This window comes from Sus scrofa, chromosome 15, assembly GCF_054392235.1.
Source record: "Sus scrofa isolate SSC_HxYL_T2T_F1_AM1 chromosome 15, Sscrofa_HxYL_maternal_Yorkshire_Landrace_v2.0, whole genome shotgun sequence".
NCBI classification, from domain to species: domain Eukaryota; kingdom Metazoa; phylum Chordata; class Mammalia; order Artiodactyla; family Suidae; genus Sus; species Sus scrofa.
The window spans coordinates 85306900-85330914 of NC_139397.1; the positions used below are offsets into that span (position 1 = coordinate 85306900).

The 24015-nt window shown below is 35.5% G+C and overlaps 1 long non-coding RNA gene across 4 annotated transcripts in view; it reads right to left on the minus strand.

The window, feature by feature from the left end:
• Positions 1-24015, minus strand: part of LOC102163767 (uncharacterized) — a 307735-nt gene that overhangs the window by 270893 nt on the left and 12827 nt on the right. For all 4 annotated transcript variants that reach the window (XR_014829461.1, XR_014829460.1, XR_002339001.2 and 1 more), the window contains exon 2: positions 2871-2925. This is a non-coding gene — a long non-coding RNA (uncharacterized LOC102163767). The remainder of the gene's footprint in view (positions 1-2870; positions 2926-24015) is intronic.

Sequence of the window (24015 nt, forward strand, 5' to 3'; positions counted from 1 at the left end):
CTTTTCCTGACTTCACAATAATCATAAGCATTACTGGCTTGCTGTGGAAAATTAAAGGGAAATAGCTGCCTGTTTGAGTCTGGCCATGCCTTCAGGGAAGATGTAAGAAAGGCAACTACCAATGACACCCTTATAAATAACTACTTGGGGAGGTGGAGGAGGTAATTCTTCAATTTTCATATAAAGCAACATTTTTCTTTAAAAATAAGGACAATGCATCCTCACATGTAAACTTCCTCGAATGCCCGTAATTTCTCACAAACACGAGGAGAAAAGTTGGACCCGCAGCCTCCTCCTGACACATTTCGTTTAAGAAACAATCTTTTGTGGCTACGCATCTTTAAAGTCCAGAGAAAATGTTAATTGCCCGACAAGCCCATTTTTCTTGCCATTTATAAAAACGTATCACTAATCTCTATGTATCCTGAAGAAAAACTGGGGGAGCATTAGAAATGTGGGAGAGGCGAATCTTGATTTCCTTTCAACAGCCACAAATAATTGTCAGGTTATGGAGATCTTTGCATTAATTACCGCCTTGTGATTTGTTTTGGAAGTTACACTGATGACATTCACAAAACCCAATGTTAAAAACTAATAATGATATAGTATTTCATGAGAAACATTTTTGGATCTTGATAGTATTGATATTGAAAGCACAAGTTCAAGTGTCTCATGGTTAGTATCAGTTCCAACAGCACCCTCTAGTGCCCACTGCCCTGAAGCACCATGTGGAAGGCAGAAAAGCCTTTTGCATGCAGTTCAAGCTCACTGACACTTGCTTTACAGCCAATATTATGAAACTTTTAAAAGTATATTCATCATCACAAGTGACCTAAATGTGCTCTTAAACTTAAAAATGTTTCAATACCACTCTGTGATCAAGCATACCTGAGAAATGTATAATGATCTAAGATTTTTAAAGTTAAAATGGCACATTAACTTTATTAGACTACTGCTTTGGTGATATGTTGTCATATTTTATGGATATTTCAGGATTTGTTTTAATTGTTTAAATTGCTGGGACATATGAGAAAAACTTGACTAATGACAACACCTTAAAGAGAAAGATTGTTTCATGCTCAATGCCACGACATACAAGGAAAATATTGAACTTACATTGTTTCCACTAACAGTGGTGAAAAAAATAAATCTTTACCTCTAAATTCAAAATTTTGATGACTCTGAATTGTTTTTAAAAATAACTAATTTAGGAGTTCCCGCTGTGGCTCAGAGGTAGTGAACCCGACTAGTATCCAGGAGGTCACGGGTTTGATCCCTGGCCCTGCTCAGTGGGTTAAGCATCTGGCGTTGCCATGACCTATGGTATAGGTCACAGAAGTGGCACGGATCTAGTGTTACTGTGGCTGTGGTGTAGGCTGGAAGCTTCAGCTCCAATTCGACCTCTAGCCTGGCAACTTCCCCGAGGCTGTGGGTGCAGCCCTAAAAAAAGAAAAGAAAAGAAAAAGAATTTAAAGGTGAATAATAAAGATTCTATTAAATAATTAAATGTTATTCTTGTTTTCTCTTAGTTTTAGCTTTCATTTCACAGATAAATCCCATTATACTCATGAGTACATTGAACCAAATTGGGCCTGCTGGAAAGATGAAAGAATATCTGCAAAACACTGGTTTTAGTTATTTTTTGAAATGGAATTTCATGGTCAGAAAGAACAGCTACATAGAAGATGTGTAATGGAACTATAACAGATAATGGATATATCTTTCTGGGTTGATGAGATGAATATGTAGTGAAAGAATTACAAATCATGAATTCATAGTAGTATTTTATGCAGGCATAAACTACATCCTATATACAAGTTACTTAGCTAACCTGACCTAAAAAAAGAGACACACAAAAATTTCATCCTATAAATGAATCAAAACTAGTGGTGTATGTGTATGCTTAAAGATATGACAAGCAGAAACTAAGGACAGAATTACTCAAGACACGCAACCCAGAAAGATTCCCAACCACAAAAATACTAGAATGTTATCAAAATACACAAGAGGGTCTTCTTCTCCTTTACATCAAACTTATTGACAAACAATTTATACATTTACAACCTAGGGTACTTCAAACTTTACAAGATTATTTTTTATATATGTTTCTAGTGGCAAATAGAATATTTGAAGAGGGAAAAAAAACTAACATTTATGAAGTGCCTAATATATATTAGTCTCTGGGCTGGGCATAAATATCTGTGCCATCTCACATAGAATCACATCAAGCTCTGCAATAAACTTGGTCAACATTTTCTAGAAGTTACTCTTTCCCCCATTATTCATGTTACTTAGAATATGAGAAACCTTGTTAGCTGGATGTCTTAGAAACTGGGCTTACATTCCTGAGCAAATATTTGTAGCCTTCTTAAATTACATTTTGGCCATCAGCAGTTCCCAAATTGAGCACACACACACTATAAAAGGCAAACCAACAAAGAAGTATGTAAAAGATCTTCATGTCTCTGCACAGCTACCAGGGAGGTGAGCTAGCCCCACGAATGTCTGTACTTTGATACAAGAGCTGTGATAATGATGAAAAGTTAATGGATTTTTATCTATATCAACCTGATGATCACAGACCCTGTTATTTTTATTATTTTTTTTTTAAGAAGGGAATTGGTGCTGCATGAATAGGAAGGCATATATTCACAGCATTTCTTAGATTTACAGGTACAGGGGCTACAAAGCCTTCTTTCCTTTCTAGGCAGATAAATTGAGTTCCATGCAGTTTACTATGTAGGGGTCTTTCAAATGAGACCACAAAATCTTAAATCCTACTCTCCTGTGTGGACATTAAAGATCCCATAGCACTTTTCATAAGGGTAGGGGCTTGTCACCATGCCACTAGGCAAATTCCTGGGACTTACCTTAAAGTCCAACAGCCAGCTTCTCTCCACAGGAGATCACAGTGTATTAGGTACCCTGGAAAAGTTCAGTATATTTATTTAATTTATTAAAAATGTTAACCTAATGGTTCTGAAAATATCTTTTCTTTTTTAGTAAAAAGGAATCAAAGGTCTCCTTAGGCAGAGTTACTGTAATGTTTGTTGCATGAAATCAAACTTCCTTCCCAAAATATTTGATTAGTCCCTTTTGAACACAAATGCCTACAGTATTAATTTTATTTAAAAAAACAAAAACAATCCGATATATAATAAAAAAAATCTTATAATCCATGATCCATGCTTTCTGATACAGGTAATGTAAAACAAATGATATAATCTACAAAACAATGACAAATGAAAGACTTGGAAAAGGTTATGGTTTGACAAGGTAACATTTTTGAAATCTGGACACCAATCAAATTGATGTAACTATTGGTGATGCAACACTCTTTGACACTAAAGTCTTTACCACTGTCTAAAACACAGAGAAGAGCCCATTGTGATTGTTTAATGTCAGCTTTTGTTCATAAGCTCTTTCATAAAACTGAAACGGGGAAAATGATTTAAAGCAGTTCAATTTGTCTATTTACCTTAATCTTTAACTATTCCCATATGTCTGGCTACATGATGTATGACTCTTCGTAAACCAATTTTTCAAAGATATACACGACAGAAAAAAGTCAGGCTCCTAACCTTTTATGCGTTGAACTTTTATAGAGCTCTAGAAAACAAAATGCTTTTAGGTTTCAGAAAAGGAAAAAAAAGGGCAAAAGTTTATTTTCTTTCTCTCTCCTCTTAGTAAATATTTGCGTCAGTGACAGTAGAGCACTAATTTCTAGGTGTAGGAAAAATCCTTTCAAAGGTCCCATCCACAGACATTGATGATGCAGGTTTTTATTTTTTTTTAATTACTTTGAAAAGGATGAACCATAACTTAAGATCATTAAGCTCTTATAGTTCCAGCAGTTGAGGTAGGAATATTGTGCTAGGTATAATACCATTCAGCAGGGTGAACAAAAAATAAGAAATGCCTAATCTGCATTTAGTATAAAGATCTTTAGTATAAAGAGTTTGGATTATTATCACAGTGGAACCGCTTTAGCATAAATCTTATGGAAAATAATAAATGGAGAAATTAATAGGTATTGAAATAGAAAATTCTAATTTTTTTTTAAATCACAAGATTACTATATCAATTTTAATTAATTTACATGATTTTATGAGGATGGAAATAAAAAAAAGTTGTAGCTTTTTGTTCAGGTAACCAATATTTAGTGAGTATCTACTGTGTGCTTGGAGCTGGATAAACAACTGTGAACAGGATTAGTACACATCCCTGCCTTCTTGGAGCCTATAATTTAGCTTTAAACTAGAAAACCAGATTCAGGATTATTACTCTCAAGTTATAATTATGAGTCAAGGTAAAAGTAAGGTTTTTCTGGTACTTTTTGTTCTTAACCCTCATGTAAATTTTGTACTACTGTCTGTGTTATTTTCAAGGGACACTATAATTTCCCAGCTAGTTGCCCAACTACAAAACTTAGTCTTATCTCATAAAAAGGCACAAAACAATAGAGATATTGTGATGAATAGAGAATGCAGAGTTGGTGTTTGCTACCTATCTAACCATGTGCCTAACCCAGTTCCAGGCACTTTGCATATTTAACCACATTCACATCTTTCATAAGCATATTAAGATCAGTCAAATTATCTTATAGACCAGAATAGCCTTTATCTTAAAATAGAAGAAAGTCAAATAGGAAAAATAAATAAATAAATCATTAATATTAACTCATTTCAGCACATGAAATAATTAACTCATCTTACACCACTATTTCAATATCTATAATTAGATAAATAGCACTTTTCTTACCCAGATTTTGTAAAGGGATCTTAATGAACTACTATATCAATTGATAAGCTATACTATTAAGGCAGCTTCCTAAAGTAGCTTACATGCTTAAAAAGGTAAACCAGTCAATGTGGGGAAAAAAAATTACATTCTAAATATTATTATCATCAAGAACTGTTGAAATCTAACATATGAAATCTGCATGACAAAAGTCAACAGAATGCTGCCTAGAGTTTAACAAAGAATTTTATTCTCAGCAACATCACAAGATGATTCTATGATTTCTCCATGCCATTTGGCCAAATAACCATAAATGTCAAGCTTAGTACCAGCTTCTAAAGTACATGGAATTTATGTCTCACTTATGTATTTTCTATCCTCCACACAAAATACTGAAAGTACATGTATAATCACATATACGCTTATACACAGATATTATCTACCTGTATGTAGTATGTACTATTACGTACATAGGTATACTTTAAATGTAGCTATCCTTGTAATTGTGAAAATGAAAAAGAAGCATAAGCTTATAAAATATGTGCTAGGATTTATCTGATGTGATATTATTTTAATGTATATCCTCAATTTATTAAAACTCTGAAAAGGAACCCCGTAAACGTAAGAAGACGACGAGAAACGTTTATATTCCCAAATTAAGCATATTCCAAAATAATTATTTTTTTCTATTTAGTAGGAATTCTAATTTCTAATCTTATTCCAATTTCAGAACTAAAAATTGTCATTTTAAAGCAATCTGAAAGACCTACACAAATGAAAACCCACTAATAATTAGTGGATGTATAAGTTGATAAGTATTTTAATGAAAATAAACTAGCAATTCTCAGGATGAAAGAAAAGCAAACACATCTGTATATTTGATAATTGACTCTAATCTGTTTTGTTGAAATCTTGCCACTTATCTTGTTCCTAATCCACTACTAAAATAAAGAAAAAAAAAAATAGAAATCAGACAGATATCACACTGTATGTGCTCATATACGGCTATTGTTTGATCATCAGATTTTAGGAAAATGGAAAAGATGAGCATTTAACTATACTTACAGCCATAGAAATATTAGAACATAACTTTAAAATTTTAAGTTATTTTTAAAACTTTAAAAAATTATATTAAACTATTTTTAAATAAAATCATTTTGGACACATTTATCAAATGATTAGATTTTGCTATTTAGCTCATTTGAACAAATACATTTCAAATCAACTATTCACAAAAAACCAACTCATTTAAAATAGATTTTTTTTAAGTTCCAGTTTTTTTTAATGGTTCTTTTTAAAACTTCAAGTATGCTTGAGAAACTGACTGTGGATCATGTATACAATGTAGGGTCAATGCTGTATTGAATTTCCAGACCATTTTCAGACTACCTTCTGGCAATGGAAGCATTTTGACCACTGACACTCCCTTTGGGTATATCTGACTATCCTGGTACAATGCACCATTCCCCATTATTGAATCTACAACAAACTGCTGTAGGTTATTCATTGATTGAGTGTTTAAGTATATTCTTTAGGAGCAAACAGAGAACTAATCTGTAAGCAATCACATAAAATAAAAAATCAGCAGAATTGCTGCTTCAAAGATGCTTTGAGCTTGAGCACTTAATTACGTGCATTCTTTGATTATATTGTGTCACATTCAATGAAGATATATAGGAATTCTATTTCTTTATAACACTGTAGATTCTTCCCAATGCTTCACTGTACCATGCAAGGAAATTAAGAAAGTACCTTCCAAACCAACCATGCCAAGTTAAAGTACATCTGCTCCCTTTATATCCTAATGTTTTTTTCATGGCTCAATCACAATATTCACCAGAGTGTTTATTTAACCAATGAAGATGCTAGCAGTGATTCTATAATTTTCTAATATGCATCACCTAAGTATCAGGTAAACTGTTTCCAGCCTCAAGATATACGTGGATACAGGCATAAGAGTCTGCATTAATCTTAACGGGATTGTATTTTAAGAATAAGCTTGAGGACTCCTTGCACAGTCTTCTTAAACAATTCAAAACCTGAGAGTGTGCGTGGTGGCATGAGTGAGAGAGCAGACAGCTCTGCGTCCATTCTCATGGCCCTTCTGTCAGTGTATATTTAGGACAGCTTTCTAACATGAAATCAGCTCAGGTGCAGAGTCGATTTCAGAGCCTTCTGATAGAGAGACAGGGGAGAGAGAATATTTCAACTCCTAAAATGTATTTCACATTATTCTTCTCTGAAAATCTGAATGTGTTTTCTTGTTTCTCAGGGAAATGACTTTTTGAGGCTATACCTATCACATCAAACTGATTTTGTTTGAATTAGCTTGGTAAGCTTCTAATGACTTGACAAATACATAGAAATGTTTAAGAATAAGAAAATTAAAGACATTTGCTTTCAGAAAAAAATATATAGAAATATGTACACTTTAACATCTGGCTTTTTAAAAATGTGATGAGAAAATGAGGTGGAAATATTTTGTTATAGGCACATATCATGTGTAAAGTTTTTATTTTATTCTTTTGTAAAATATTTTTGGTTGGTTAGGTTCTGTGTTTTTTGTTCCGTTCTATTGCTAGCAAAGCTTTCAATGAAGCCGCCATCTGCATAACAGAGGGAAGAGATGTACAAAGTATTAATATCAATAAACAAAAGTATCAGAATTTCATCTAAATTCCTTTTCTAAAATGCAACAGCAGCTCTGCTTTGATGCTCATGCTTTTATTTACTCAACTATTTTCACTTTTAGGCAGCAGAGAGGAAAGCCTGTGGAAGAAGCTATCACTTTGTTGCCTTGCTAATATAAGAGTTCAATACAATCTAGAGTTTATTCCATCTACTACTACATATGAAAGCAGTTTATTTTAACAAAACATTTTAGTAATAGTGCTTTCAGGTAGGAAATAACCAGGGACTAGAAAAAAACTTTAAAATACAAGCAAACAAATAACAAAAAAGGAAAATGTCTATCTCTATGGCCAAAGTCACATTATTACTTCTCTGATCAAGTTTATAGAGTTCTTCAAATACTTGTTAATAACAATTAACAATCCAGGTCAATTAATCTATGCGATTATGCTGTGGGGACCTGTATATGTGAGACAATGTGGCCCATTCACAAAAGGACTTTGCACTACGAAACAAGGGCATAGAAACAGAAGTTGGTTGACTATAATAAAGTGGAAAAAATATACTGATAATGTGAGATATTAAAAAAAAAAGATTTCTCTAGAGATAGTTCCCCTAAGTTATGATCAATTTCAAAAGACTTTTTTTTTTAAAGTGGGGAGAAAATGCAGTGCAATTTTTTTTATAATCTTTTTACAATATCATGTGAAGTCTTATTTTATTCTTTTATAAATCATACTTTTGGTGGGTTAGGTTTTTCTAATGATCATACTTTCCAACTTGAGGTGAAACTTATTACTTTTATATGTAATACTTTTATTGCATGGCATTTATCAACTACGTGCTTATATTCTTGAAAATGAATATACTTAACAAAGATACCCAGAGGGCATTGGGGAAATTTTCCATAATTTTTAATAGATTCTTCATTTTGATTCTTCCAGGAAGAGAATGTCTTTTTTTCAATTTAAGAAAGATGCTTGCTACTACTAAAGGTTGACTGATGAAAGCCCATATCAAACAAATAAAAAACTTACTTAAGCCACTAATGAATCCCAGCTAACATCGTCCTACTGCTATCTCTTTTATTAACACTGTACTTAGACACTTACCACACAGAATTGTTTTTGTGGGTTTTTTTTTTTTTTTTGTATGTACATAGTCCTTATTAAACTATGAAGTATTTAAAAACTTGAGTCATATATCATTTAGAGTCTAATTCATGTAGCAAATTTACTATCAGTATCTGTGGAAGAAGAGAATAGAAGGAAAGGAAGAGAGGGAGTGAGGGAGGGAAGGAAGGAAGAAAGAAAGAAATAAAGGAAGGATGGAAGAAAAGGAAAAAGGAAGGAAGGAGAGGGAAAGAAAGGAGAAAAGAAAAGAGGGACAGGCTTGACTAAGAAAGCTAAATAATAAGAAAACTCAAAGAAAAGGAATGATATAAAATATGTAACAATATTAAGTTAAACAGCCCTTGCTATCAGACAGGGAAAAGCATTTATCTCTAATTAAGTCATACAGATACAAATTACTGGTCTTTCTATTTATCTATTCTTTGAGAATTTCAACAATGTTGGGGTTTTTTTTAATTATCTGAGCTCACCCTACTTCATTAAAATTCTCCAACGGCACATCTGGTGAAGGTAAGTTTGTTTGTTTTTTTTCAAATAAAGAGAAACTATTCCACACATTGCTGCCTACTTTCTAAGCCACACTGTCATAACAAAGCTTCCCTCTGTGAAAGCCACACAAGAACACCCAAGGGTGCTCTTATGAACCATCAACAAATGGTCCCCTTAAGAGTAAGTGGACAATGGCAGCAGCCAACAGCACACCTAAGTTGAGAGTTCTGCTATCTGGGAAGCCTCTACTAGCAAGAGTCTCAGACTGACCTCAAGTCTAAGGCAGGATGGCAAACATGGTCAGTTTCTAGGAACAAAGACTACAGCATTCACCCCAAGAACAATCTTCACATGTATACGTTACAGAAAGGATTACTCTTGGTTGCTTTAGGGAATACAGTCTTTCTTGTACATTCATTTTTGAACTTCAAAGAATGGCAAGGTCTTCCTAAAGTACAACTGAACTTTCAAAACTTAAATTTTATTGTCAGAAATTGAAATTTTATATGCTGCTCTTTTCTGGTAATAAGCAAGACATTTCCTTCTCACAGCTAATACAGGTTTCAATTCTACTAACTACAGGACAAGGTTTCACCACGGTCTAGAGCAATCATATTTCATTTGGCACATGGGCCTGAACACATTCCCTAAAACTGCATGTTACATCTGTCTGTAGCCTTAAGAATTAACAAAAATAAATTCTAGTGTCCTATTATATAGGCGATCTACTATTACAGTAAAAAGTGAAGATGCTACAAATATCAAAATATATTAAAGGTTTGGAAAACAATTTTGGAATAATCTTACTCGAGAAGGAAGAAAATATACAGAACACGTTTAATGCTAGGAAAGAAAAGCAGAGTTAAATTGTATGTCTAAAAAGAGAACAAGGAATGTTATTTAATTTCTTTTCAGTCTGCCTACTTATAGCCATTTCTAGACAGATTAGATAATTTGTAAAATGAAATAATTTATTAAATTCTACAATTTATGTAGGTCAATTACATGTGACTTGTGAACTGAGCATATCTTTTTTCTTTTTCAGTATCAGAGCTTAATGCCATGCAGACACCATATGTCTTGTTGAATTTGTTGAGTTTATTTGAACTGAATGGGGCTTTGCATAGCTTTCATCTAGTTCAATGACAATGATAATGCAAGCTAAAAATAGTGAACAATATTTTGAGAATTTGTTGTGAAGAGAGAGGGAGAAATTGAGAGGAAATGATTAGCCAGATAAGCTTTAAGCTTAACTGAGAAAACCTCACTAAAAGATTTCATAAAGGCTTATTTTGTATTGACATATACATGTAGTTCCCCTCTCAGCTGGAATGACTCCAAAAGGGCTGTCATGGTTGGTTGAGTAAATAATACATGCTTTAAAAACAATTATAAATCTGTATTCACCTGATGGACTTTGTATTCATTCCAGTCAATTGGGCATATAATACTCGTTTAAAAAATAAGTACATATAATGCATTAAAAACTGCTTAAACGCCCATTTAACCGGAGGGGCCAAAACAGCTCTAAAATGGAGCATGTGATTAACACTAATGGAAGTCATGCATATGTAATGTAAAGGAGAACCCCAAACCCCTTTTAAAAGGGCCTTGACAGGAGAATGACAGCTGGAAAACACTAAGATTTAAGGCTTCTCTTGCTTTCGAAAGCTTGCTCTGCCCACAAAGCTGCCAGTAATTCCCAGTGTGGTGAATCTTGGTGTCCAATGCGCTGATAGTTATGGTAAGATAATGCTAAAGGAAATGGTAGAAAAGGTTGATGATAAGTAATGCAGTGCTGTAACTGGGTTGCCTCTCTGTACTTAAACAGCTATTAACTGCTGACGGCTCCAACATCACGTAAAGATCTCCCCTGGGACTGCTTCTTTACAATGTCAAACACAAGAAAGACCTATATTTTAGGTCTTTTTATGAGCATAATGTGGAAACAATCTCATAATATTTTAGGTTCACAGTGGTTTCTTCTTTCTAAAAAGAATGTGGGACATATGCAACAGTTGGTGGAGAAACAGAAATGATTCTGACGTATTTTTTGTTTGGTTGGGCTTTTAAGAGAGTATTTACCAATTAGCCAGATAGATGGTGAGATCTGGGAAACAATTAAAGTTTGTCTGTTGTCCAAATTGCTTCCTTACTATCCTGAAAAAAAAAAAGTTTTGAAATTATCCACAGAGGTGCTTTGAAGTTAGGGAGTTAAGATGAGGGAAACGCCTTGCTGAAATAAAACAATACTGGATGTAATATGAATTAATCCATAGCATTCCCTAGACCATAAATTAACTTCACAGATAAGCTTTTCATGACCTAGGGAAATGGAGTGGTTCTGTATGGCAATGGGACACGGGTAAGAGCAGTCTGATGGGAGAAAATGTATAAGCTAACAGACTGAATGTTCACATCTGTTACTTTGCTGATCACTTTCAATGTAATATCATAGCAGGAACTACTAGAATTCTACTCCAATGTCAGCCTTTTCCCCACCTCCCAGTTGTGTGAATAGTGCTGGAATGTGAATATCTTGAGTACAGGGATGTTTATGTGTATAGTATCTAGGTATTATTACTAGTACCAAAAAGAGTGCAAAAAATGTGGAAGGCACTCAGTGATTATCTGCTGAACAAAGTAACTGAATGAATAAATGAGTAAAAACAGTAATGCTTGCAGAGGCACAGAATTAAAAATTAACTTCAAAGTCAAATGATGAGCTGGCTTCCTTTTTGGTCTTTTCTTCCAAGGTATAATGAAGATAATTTCAGCTATGAATAGATGTTTTGACTAGATTAAAGCTTTGACATAGATAAAAGGACATACAGAGTAGAAAATGCATAAAACAGCTAGCAGCAGAGAAGAAGAGAAGACAAAAAGAAAAGAAAGAAAAGAAAAAACAACCAAAAACAATCTTAAGGATGTTTTGGAGGGCCATTAACAGGAGAATGCAAAAATAAAAATACATAAAATGGAAGTCCCTTACAGATTCATGAATCTAGTTCTAGTCTCTGCAAAGGCCAACACGTTATGTTTCCTGTTCTTTATTCCCATGGGATAAATGCTGCCTTCCTCACTGCCAGGTGTAGTCTCACAATAAATCCCTATAACCTGAGCCTGGCAAATTTAAGGTCCCAGTCCTCTGAGAGTCACAAAATACTAGGCCCCGTGCAAGAGGGCACAAAGTCTCCTTTCAAACTCTTTATCACCTAAATACAGCACAGTCCTGAAGAGTCTCACCACTGCTGCCCCCCTCTATAGTTGTCTAAATCCAGTTCCAGGGATGTGAGTTGCCAGCAGGTTGGAAAAGTGACTCCATTTTGTTTCCCAACCTCTTCTATTCTTCCTACATAAGGCATATATAACTTCATCTCGACCAGGGAGAAAATAAATCTCCCAAATGAAAGGAAATAAAGAAGTCTTAAGGAAGTAGATGCGGAAGGGAAATCCAAAGATCTAAAATAAGAATAGCCTGCCAAAAAGCCCTATAATTCAATTCTCACCAGGTCCTCATCTTTACGAGGTGGAAACTGAGGCTAACGTGAGAAAATAAGTAACTTGCCCAAGAAGGTATCTAGAACCCATAAGGCATTAGCATTAGAAGCCCTGAGCTCAGCCAGAAGACATGGTCATTTCCTTCATGGAACATACTGAGTAAAGGAGATTAAAAAAGAATGTACACATCTATGTGTGACTGGGTCACCATGTTGTACAGTAGAAAAAAAATTGTATTGGGGAAATAACAATAAAAAAATTTTTTTAAAAAGCCAATATGAAATTAAATACATTGTGATAAGTGCTACAGAAGCACCTAGGAAAGCTTCTAACTCACACGACGAATCAGAGAAAGGGGTAGATACCTTGAACACTAAAAAATGAATTGGATTCAGCAAAACAAAGAGGTAGTGAAGACAGCCCATTTGGAAGATATATTTGAAAGACGAGAGACAAGATGAGAAAAATTGCAAAGATGTAAATTACCAAAGAAGGATGCTAAAGAAATCAATAGAGACTAGCTCACATAGGACCTTATAGGTCATGGAAAGGAATTCAGACATTATCATGAGGATGATGGAAACCCACTGAAGGGGGCTAACAAGGATGAAATACGATTATATTTGTATTTTTGAAATATTCCTCTTACTGTAATGTGAAACAAATAGATTAGGAAAAAAGAAAAAAAATATTTACCTTGAAATACTCAAATTGTGCATATATGAATATTTCTGTCTAACAAAAACATTTTTGTCTAACAAAAACCAACTTCATAGGCTTCAGCCTACTGGATGGGCAGCTGTTACTTGTGCTAAAGCAATGATAGAGAAAACAGAAATATGTAAATGCTTTCCATATCTTCTGTAGCTATTTTTGAGAAGACATAGATAGCACTTGAAGAGTGACTGGATATGATAAAGAGAAAGAAAATGAGGCATCAAGAGGGACCCTCCCCCAAAGTTTCCAAATATAGCACCTGGATAGTTAGTGACAGCACCCATCTATGTAGGAAAACAAGTGAAACAGGAAGAAAGAAACAAAGAAATAGATTGATTGGAAGAGGTTACTTATTCCCAAAACTCACTATAACAAGAGTATAGGAAATGGCTTAAAATAAAAATTATAATTTAACAAAATAAAAGTGATGGGATTTTCTTAAATAGATGATACTATGAGTAGATCTTACAGATACTTATATTTAAAAAATAAAATTCTTAAGCTAGATTGCCAATCCCTATCTTTCTGTAAAATAGATATTGCTCTCAACCCATTTAAAAAATAGGCTCTTATTTTTGCATAGATTCATAATCTGACCTTCTCCCTGTTGCCAAAGCCTAAGAAATAGCTTCAAGACTATAGATTAACCTTTATAGGGTGTACTTGACATGAATTTTTAAGAGATATAGTGTCTTCAAATAAATGATCCCAACACAAATTTAAGATTCAATCAGCATTAATGGTGGTATTAGAAATGATAACTTCAATTATAAGCATAATGCATTTTCCTTTGGGAGATTAATTTATGTAGAGTAGGTACTTGGAGTTTGCCCTGGTACAGTCATACTTCAAACCTGCTTGTGACCAAGAAAAGGCATTTGTGCTAGTTTGATCTTAGATAATAGCAAATGTTTTAAAAAATTAATGCGATGGAACTCATTTTCCAGAAGGTTCTTTTTTTCCAGTCATCTAAGAAGAGATATGGGTTGAAATTAAAATAGATAAGATACGAAATTAATCAAAGAAATCTACAATTTTTCCCTCATGTGAATTTTGTATTCAACCTATGTCTCAAAAGAAATAACTATAAAATGTTGTGCTACATAAGAATAAACAATTTATCTCAGTATTATTTTTCATCACTTCACTGAAAGAAAAAGGTAGTTCTTCGAGGAGATATCTGACTAAAACTATAAAGTAATTTTTTTTTCTTTTTTTCTTTTTTTTTTTTTTTTTGTCCTTTTCTAGGGCCACACCCACGGCATATGGAGATTCCCAGGCTAGGGGTCGAATCAAAGCTGTTGCCACTGACCTACGACAGAGCCACAGCAACACGGAATCCGAGCCGCAGGTCTGCGACCTACATACACCATAGCTCACAGCAATGCCGGATCCTTAACCCACTGAGCAAGGCCAGGGATCAAACCCGAAACCTCATAGTTCCTAGTTGGATTTGTTAACCACTGAGCCACAACAGAAACGCCATAAAGTAATTTTTAAAGATGCTGGTAGCTATTTTTAAAATGAAAATCTGGAGAGTTCTGAAAATGAAATCGTAAGTCTCTATAATATCAAAATTACCTAAACAGAAAATTCACAAAAAGAATTCTTTTTTCTAATTTGAGAAAAAAAATTTTTTTAAAGAAATTTTCTTGGGGGACATTGACAAAGCAGAATATAAAGATATACATTTCTTAGAGTATACTATAAAATATATGGATTCAAATCCATATTCAGTATCTATAAAATACATTGGATTAGTATTATTAAAATTTTCAGTTAAACTGTAAAGCCCTTGAGTGTTAATAATTATAGGTAACATTTATGAACAGCCTTTTTGTTTGTTTTTGGCTGTGGCCATGGCATGTGGAACTTCCCAGGCCAGGGAACTGAACCCTAGGCACAACAGTGACAACACTAAATCCTTGACCACCAGGCCACCAGTGAACTCCCACTAACAGCTCTTCATATGCTACACAAAATATATCAGATGTTTCAGGGACTTTGAGGTTAAGTACAATTATTAGTCCCATTTTGCAGATAAGTAAACAATGCATAAAGTTACTTATCTGAATACTGCAGGCTAAGTGGCAAAGCCAGCCTTTGATCTCCAATCTGTGTGCCTCTCAAGCATGAGCTTAACCCCAGCATTCTCTTTATTGCCCCTCCAGCAAAGTATAAGGTAATCAGATATCTTTATATTTATTATAGATCAGTGTATCTTGTCATTGGTGTTATTTAACTAATGGAGGAGGTAGTACTAAGTGGTGAAAACTGGAGGTTTTGAGTGGAAGTACCCAGTTACTTCTCTGGACTGATCATTGAGTTTTTAACCAAGTGAGTCATTCATTTATGCAGTTTTTCCAATTGCATATTGAGAATTAGATTAGACTGTACTACTGCACCATTTTGATCACATGATATTTCTGATATTGTCTTTTATTATAAAAACTTCATAAAAACTCAATTTAAAATAGTACAACATAATATTCATTAATTCATCCAACATATACTTGTTATATACTTTGAGAAAAAAAAGTCTAAGATATTCTTTGCTTTCCATGATATATCAATCTACTTGGAATGGTACAAAACACATGCAACCAACATAAAATTGCTAAGCAAAATAATATAGCAAAAAAAAAATTCACCTAAGTAATGAGGAGATAGGGAATAAATGCATTATCAGTGTACACAGGTACAGCTAGAAAAGAGATTAAAAGAATGGGTTTTGACCCAGAACATCAAGGAAGTGATGAAGATGGACATTCAAAGGAAAAAGGTAGGAAAGCATGATAATGTATATTTGGGGATAATAAAGTTGTAGAGGAAACAAGAACTGGGAGGTTGAGGTGAGGCCCCTGACAACCTCAAAGCTCAAATACGATTTAAATGAAAAAAAAAAAAAAAAACTTGTTTCGATTTGCTTCTTCAAAGTGCTTTTGCAATTTGGAAGACAAAAATTCTAATACACTATTGGCCCAAAGGATTTGCCTAAAGTATCTATCAAATCAGTGTTCCATAAGTTACTCTGTAAGTTTCATTCTAAACATATTAAATGAGAGAACCAAACCCAAATATTTTCAATGCACACTGAAAGATGGTTCTTCTTGCCCAAAGTTTTCCTTTAGAAAAATACATGTTTATATACTTTATACTTTCTTCCTCCCCACTGTTGTCTTAATGACAGTTGTATCTTTTAATTTAATTTCACTTTTGTAACTTTTAATGCTTTCTATAAATCTCAATGGTTCAATCTGGAGCTAAAGAATTAACATCTTGATGACTCAAAGAGTTTAAGATTAATGCAGGAAAAAAATAAGATTAATGCAGGAAGAAATTGCCTTGGTTAGTCATGCCTATTCTTATCAACAGCCTGATGTTTGCTTTTGCTGCAGAGGTGGTAGGATTCGATGTGAAGCCAAGGCATGGTGGATCATGCTGTATGGTTTGTTCTTAATCACTGAATTCAAGGAGAAGCTAGAATTGCATTTTGAATGATTATATTATTGTACATGCAATCAAAGAATAACCAACAAGATCAGACATTAATGTGCAGGATAAACAGAAATTAAGTGTCTTATTTCCTCTTTAGATTATGTTAACAAAACAAGTAAATATTCTATAGTTCTAAAGCAATATAAATGGAAGCCCACATATAACTGTCATGAATGTCTTTCCAAATAAGAATATCGTGGGCAGCTACTCAACATCAAGACATGTATTACATAGGGAAATTTGTAATTGTTCTCTCAAAATATGCTAGGACACTGCACTGTTTAATCAGTTAATCATGCAGCTACTGTTCTCCAAACTGTCTACCAAGTAAGCTGTGAGTGTATCTGCATAGTGTACATGAACTAAGAATATGAACACAGGAAAAAAAATTCTTTTTTAAACCTGCTTTTCCTTTTTCAAAATAAAAGACATAAGGGCCAGTTGAAACTCAAGACAAAGAACATTTACATATGGCTGGATAGTGAATGGTTTCCCCTAATAACTGTTATTATTTAATATTTAATAAAAATACCACTCACATTTTTATCAATTGGTAAAAATAAAATCTAACATATATTGAGAAATACTATATGCCAGATACCATGCCAAGTGCTTTGCAGAGAGCCTCATTTTTCCCACTATTACACTATTGCAGTGGTTCTCAACTGGGACCATTTTTACCCCCTTGGGGACATTTTGCAATGTCTGGAGTCATTTTTTGGTTGCCAGAACACAGAGTGGAGGGGTTGTGCTATTGGAATATAAAGGGTAGAGGCCAGAGATGCTGCTAAACATCCTTCAATGTACATGACAGCTTTTGCAACAAAGAGTTATCCAGTCCAACATGCCAATGGTGCAAAGGTTGAGAAATCTTGCACTACTTTTATCTTCATTTAACAGGCAATTGATTATATTAGGCTTAAAGAGGTTAAATAAACTTCTCAAGGTCACAGAGCTAATAAGTGGTGGAGGTGAGACTCAAACTCCATGTTGTTTAACTTCAAAGCCAACACCCTCTCCACCACATCATACTCCTGCTGCCTTGAACTTCATGGAAAATCATTTGCCTCACTGCATACAATCTCATAATGTCCAAACCTAGTGGTTTTATCAGAGGTCCTAGGATTTGGTGTAAGGAAGGTTGCTCTCTACCTGTTTGATCTTCAAGTCTCATCAGTAATCTGGGGGCCTATAGCTAGAGTTTTAATTAAATGTTTCTCCTAACTTTCTATGACTCCAGACCTGAGCCTTCTAGCAGGGTTACCTGATTGTCTCTCCATCGCTCCTCTGGGTGTTAGAGTAGACCTCCCTCAGGCTTTGACCTTATTCTGTTCCCTGCTTCTCAGGAAGCAGTAGAGGATTCCCTGGAGTGGCCTCCTGCCAACTCTGCCATCTTCTCTGTGGAACAGAATTCTACCCTCAGTGATGTCATGGATGACTTTTTCTACTTTTGGAGAACAACCAAAACACCACTGAGGAGGTAAGAGGGGCTTGGCACTGCCCCTTCCCGCCAATTGTCTATGGAGTATCAGTTATTCCTTAGAGAATCCACTAAGAGTTAACTCTCTCCCACTTTGAAGTAGTAAAGACTCCTAGGGGAAGGAATCCATGGCCTGACTTCCAAACCAAACAGCTGAGGACCCAATGTATGTACCTCAGTTACCTGTATGCACCCCAGGGACCAATCTAAAACTTCCCACACAAAGCTAGAAGACAACATGAAGCTAGATTCTCCATGCCCTGAGACACCTTATTTTTACACCCATTAAGTAACACACAACATGTCTTCAAAACAGCAACTCACTAACCCAGAACATCAGGAGTTGTAATTTTCTCTAAATACAGATTTTAAATAAAAGAAATAATCCTTCCTATTATGCACCCTTTGGAAAAATCAGATTTTTTTTTCTGTAGAAAAATGGGATATGGAAGAACACACAAGAATGCACTAAGATATCAAGGAGAACTTAACCTACCAACGAGGATTTCATTCCATAGTATTTACAGATGTGACTGCCAGAAGAATTTCTGGTTCTTGAAACCTGCCTGTGTTATACAGTGGTGATAGGTTTTTCTGCCCCTGTTAAAACATATACATGTCATTTCAAAGAGGACGCATGGAGCTATGAAACCAGGAGCTCTTAACCCTATGAATAAAGCTTGAAATTCTTCAGAGGATGCCATAGTCACTTAATAGTGCTGAGCTTCTAGGAGGAGAAATAAGATGTACCTACTCATAACCATGATAGTTCACTTGTAATAATCAATGATTGGTGATCTGGAAAGTATATAAATGTCTAAAGTTTAAAAAAAAATCATTCTTACACCCAGTTACACATAGTAATAGTAGATAGGTAAAACACGGAATAGTCATCATAACTAGATAATTGGAATTTAAAGCTCTAAAACCTTAACTTCGACAAATAGTTTCTTCTTCTCCTAAGTCTCATCTTCTCAGACGTGCTAACAAAGACCAAAATTATCCAGTGTGGATTGTTTTTCCCTATTGAAGGAGGTCATAAAGAGGACATGACCATAGGCTGACCCAAGAACTGGTCCCCATCAAGTGAAACGGCTCCTTACCCTCTCCCCTGTCCTGGAATGCACATTCAGCCTACCATCCCTGCACTTGGAGCCACTTCAAGGATGCAGCCTTAGAAAAGTGTTAATTGAAACCATCTGGACTGTGTACCTGACTGAATCACATTAAAGCCTCTACATAAACTCTTAGGATTCTGGTGGGTGGATGCAGAGACCTACTCATCTTGCAGCCACCCAAGACAAGCCTAGTACAAAGTTCCCTATTAAAACTGCCATCTGCCAGTCTGGGGTGGTGAGCCTTTTTATTCAATGCACTGGGGCCGGTTTCAAATTTTACCCAGGGAACTTCCTAAATTGAGAATCAACATTCTCTCATCTCCACCAAAACAGCTTCTCTTCCTCCTTCTCCAGATTCTAACAATGACTAAAGTCCAAGAGGTAGAATGAGAGAGAAATAGGAACTTTCCAATATCCAGAAACCTGAAGCTTCCTGTGAACCAGTGCTAAAGGGCTACATCTTTATTATCAGTGCCATGAAATCACTCTTACCTACTCCCAGTCATACCTGATTTGGCAGAGTTTCTGCTTTAATTCTTCCAAGGGAAGCATGGGACTGCTCCCTGGAAAGGCCAGTGCAGTTCAGAAACACAAGCACATTCCCCATCAGAAAAACCATCAAGGTGGTAAGAATATCAACTCTGGCCTGGTTGCTTACGGCACTTGTGGTAGTCAAGTTCCTTCAATTCCACAATATAAGACCACTGGTTAGATTCAAAATGGCCTTTCCACTGCCTGAAAGCTAATCAAATGCCTTGGAAATAAAGCACAATACCTTTCTAATCTTTGAGCTTCAGATATTGCAAAAATGGAATCAACTGCTTCTAATGGAGACCTAAGCTAATTGGATTCTAAAGAATTCACTGTTTTCTGGCCATGTCATTACTGTGCCCCGACACTTATCCGGTCTACTACCTGAAAACACACACACACACACACACACACACACACACACACACACACTCTTTTTTTTTAATCCCATGTATTTCCAAATATTCAAGTGGGATAAAAGTGAGCTGGCTAAACCAGGCTAGAGCTGGGACAGCCGAAGCTGTCACGGAGCCATTTCGCCCTGACATATAAGTCGGCCAAATTGTCACAGTCAAGTAGCAGTCATTTATCTTTTCCCTCCTCTTCTCAGAGCAGAGGCTGATGCTCAGGGTGGTTTTAGAATATGGACAGGGGTCTCCACAGCCAGGAAAATACATCTGATGCCTTCCTTTCCCCTCCCCCAAACTGTACTGAGCAGTTGTGACTCCTCTAAGGCTTGCATGTGGGTCTCCAGAGGTGAAAGAAGCATGGATTAGCCCACTGTGCTGCCTTGCCCACAGCATAGTATAATATTAATTAGTCACCTTCCTTATTATTCAGTCAAAATATGCCAGACTGAAATAAATTACATTCTTAGCACATATTTCACACCCCTGGATCAAGTCTTGCAAGGGTTTTCTTTTATTATTTATAAGATCATGTGCTGTCTTCCTGCAGAAAATGAGATGGTCTGCATGAAGAAAAAGGTAAAAGAAATGCAGAGAAATGAAACAATCAGATATTCCCTAATGATATTTAAAAATAGAAAATTTGCTACTGTTACATACAGCATGTTCCATCTTTTGAGATTTAATGGCTCTCTTGTGGTTTAATGGAGAATTACTTTCAGTAATTGATTATTAAAATTTAAAATTGCTAACCATCTTCATTATTAGATGAGCGAACATGTTATCCTTGTAATTAAAAAAGCCCGAGACTCACTTTCATCCTGTTGACAGAGCGGGCAGACCGTCTCTGCACTCAGACTTGATGGTTTCAGGCTTCTTGTTTGACAAAAATAACCAGCCAGTCATTTGATGATGAAAATGCAGAACATCCACAGAGACTGAGCAGAAAATATAATGAACAAAAAAATAAAATAATAAAAAGCCCTACAAGCTAATTAAAGTTTTCAGTCCCGACTCATTAAATTCTATGCATCACTCATGTGATATTTCAATGTGCTGGGCTCAGGTAACACAGGCACTGCCACATTAGTCCAGCCTCCCTCAACATGCCTTCAAAAAGCATCACAACCTTTCCTCCTCCACCTGTACCAGCACCTGCCCTTTCACATTTTACCTCAAGGTGCTACCACTACAAATCGTTGGCTTCAGCAATATATTATACCAAGGGATACTGGAAAAATACAGTGTGATTTCCTACTGTCTGGATGTATTTAGGATATGTCCAGACTGGCATGGGGAGCTCCAAGGCTTAAGTGCCCTGTTGAGTCCACACAGTGGTACCTCTAAATCTCTTGTGAAGTCCCACATCCTGAGAGAAAAAGTGTTACTAGTCAGGTATCCACACATTGTGGGTGGGGAATCTACCTTGATAGGAGCTTGCATTTCCTTCATCATATTAAATTAGAGTGTACCTTCTATGAAGGCAGCACTCAGTGATTTCCAGAAGGAAATTTTGTAATTGTCAATGAAAAGAGCCTATCAAAGGGGACAATTTTCCCAACTCAAGCATTAGACAAATGTCAGCCTTGGGGAGAGAAAAATCCAGCAGACTTGAGAAGCACAAATATGAGTGAAGCAAAGATTTTCGTACATGACCATATATTCTGAAAATCAAGGAAACCCATCTGAGCATCAGCATTCCTGTAAAGTCTCAATTGCTTAGCTCCTAAAATCCCCACTCAAATGTCAAATTTTAAAAACTGACTAATCAATGATTTGAATATTTTCTTAAGATTCAGACCCTCCAGGATGTCATCTATGCTTCGACCGAGCCAACTTTGATTATTCTTTAATGCAAATCACCACCCTACCCTTGCCCGCACTCAGACTATGACATCACTGGGCAATATTTAGAGGGTTCTATAAAGTTACTCTCATTTACTTGTCCTTGTATTTATTCTCCCAATTAGATCATACAATTGTCAAGAGTGAGAGAAATTTCTTTTATTTCTTTTGCTATTTTCACTTACCACATAGCTTCATACCTGATGTCAAACTCAGCCAGACATCAGGTCTACCACCCATCTTATTTGCTTTCTGGGCTAGATATAAAAGTTTGACAAGAAGCTGAGATATTCTGTACTAATTAAATATAACCTTGAATTTAGGACCCATGCAGACTAGATCAGACTTTTCAACCACAGAGCAATTTTCTCAATTCTCTGAAGGATGGTTTATGTCTAGTTGCATTCTAGATGCGTATGAGATAAATAAATAAATTACATGAATGAGCATTAGGGCTTAATTCTCAAAACTTCTTGAAGGAAGGCTGATCTAGATTGTTCTTTCAGATTACCTTCAACAAAATCACAAAGTCATTAATAAATTAAAAAAAAAAAAACTTTTCTCTCTTCCATACTTCCGGCTTTAGTGATGTAACAACTCCCCTGCTGGAATATAAAGTACCAACCAATTTATAAGGTTATTTCACATGTTACCCTCTCATAATCACTTTTGTGTACCCAAACACCATGGTACCTTACCATGCTAATGACACACATTTTAACACTCTATCAAGTACCACTATTAAACTAAATGCATGCTGATAGCATAATTCACATTTGAACACTTTTCTTTGTCTCCCAGCACCTAGTATCTTGCTTTAAATGTGTAAGAGAGTACAGCACATATTAACTGAAAAAATGAATGAACCAGTTAAATCCAGAGAATGGGCTAGTCTTGGATTTTTTTTCCAATTTCTCAATCCCCTTTCTTAAATTTAAATGTGAAGGAAAACAGTTCCTCAATACAAGCGTACTGATTGTTTATAACAATTCTTTCTCAGATGGGGATCAAAAACTAATACCCACAAATGCCTGATCTTCCCATCTCAGTTGATGAAAATTCCATAGCTTCAGTATCTCAGGTCATAATCTCTGAATCATGTTGGACTTGTCTCTTTCTCTCATCCCTCTTATCCTATCCACCAACAGATTATGTCAGCTCTCTATCAAAATAGATCCAGACCATTTTTCATCACCTCAGCTAAAACCAGCATGTTCCAGATTACCATCATCCACCCCCTAGATTATTCTAATTGCCTCCTAAGGTCCCTCTCTCTTTACTGCCAGAAATATTCCATCACAACATCACACATCACTTGGTTCAAGTCATTCCTCTGCCCAAATCCTCCAATGCTTCCTGATTTCATTACAATGGCCCATAAAGCCCTACAAGATCTTCCTGCCCTTTCTCATCTTTCACGTCATTCTCTGCCACCCCACCTCTCCCTCCTGTCACCAAGCATTCTAACCTCTTTGCTCCTCCTCCAACCAGGCTTTATTCTGCCTCAAGAAATGCCTCCAGACCTTTACACTCTCTTCCCTCAGCTTGGATTGCTCTTCGCCAACCTGAATGGGAGGTTTGTTCCCTCCCTTTCTTCAGATCACTGTTCAAATACACTTTACTGGTAAGACTTTAGAGATGTCTAAATCTGTTTTTTCTACAACGAGTTTAATCCAGCTAAATTATCCAGGCAATTTAAGATGGAGAAACAAGAAGAGTTGTAAATTGTTTACAGAATATCACCATATGAAAGGAAAATCCAAACAGTGACATTGTTTAGGGGTCTAATATGGACACACAGTGTAGAAGAGCTCTGGCTTCCCAGAAGCAGACTGCTAAAAATGCATTTCCCACTCTAGTTTCTTCCTGTCACATTCCTTTCAACTCCTACAAATGGTGAGGATGCCTGAAAAGCATTCTCAGAA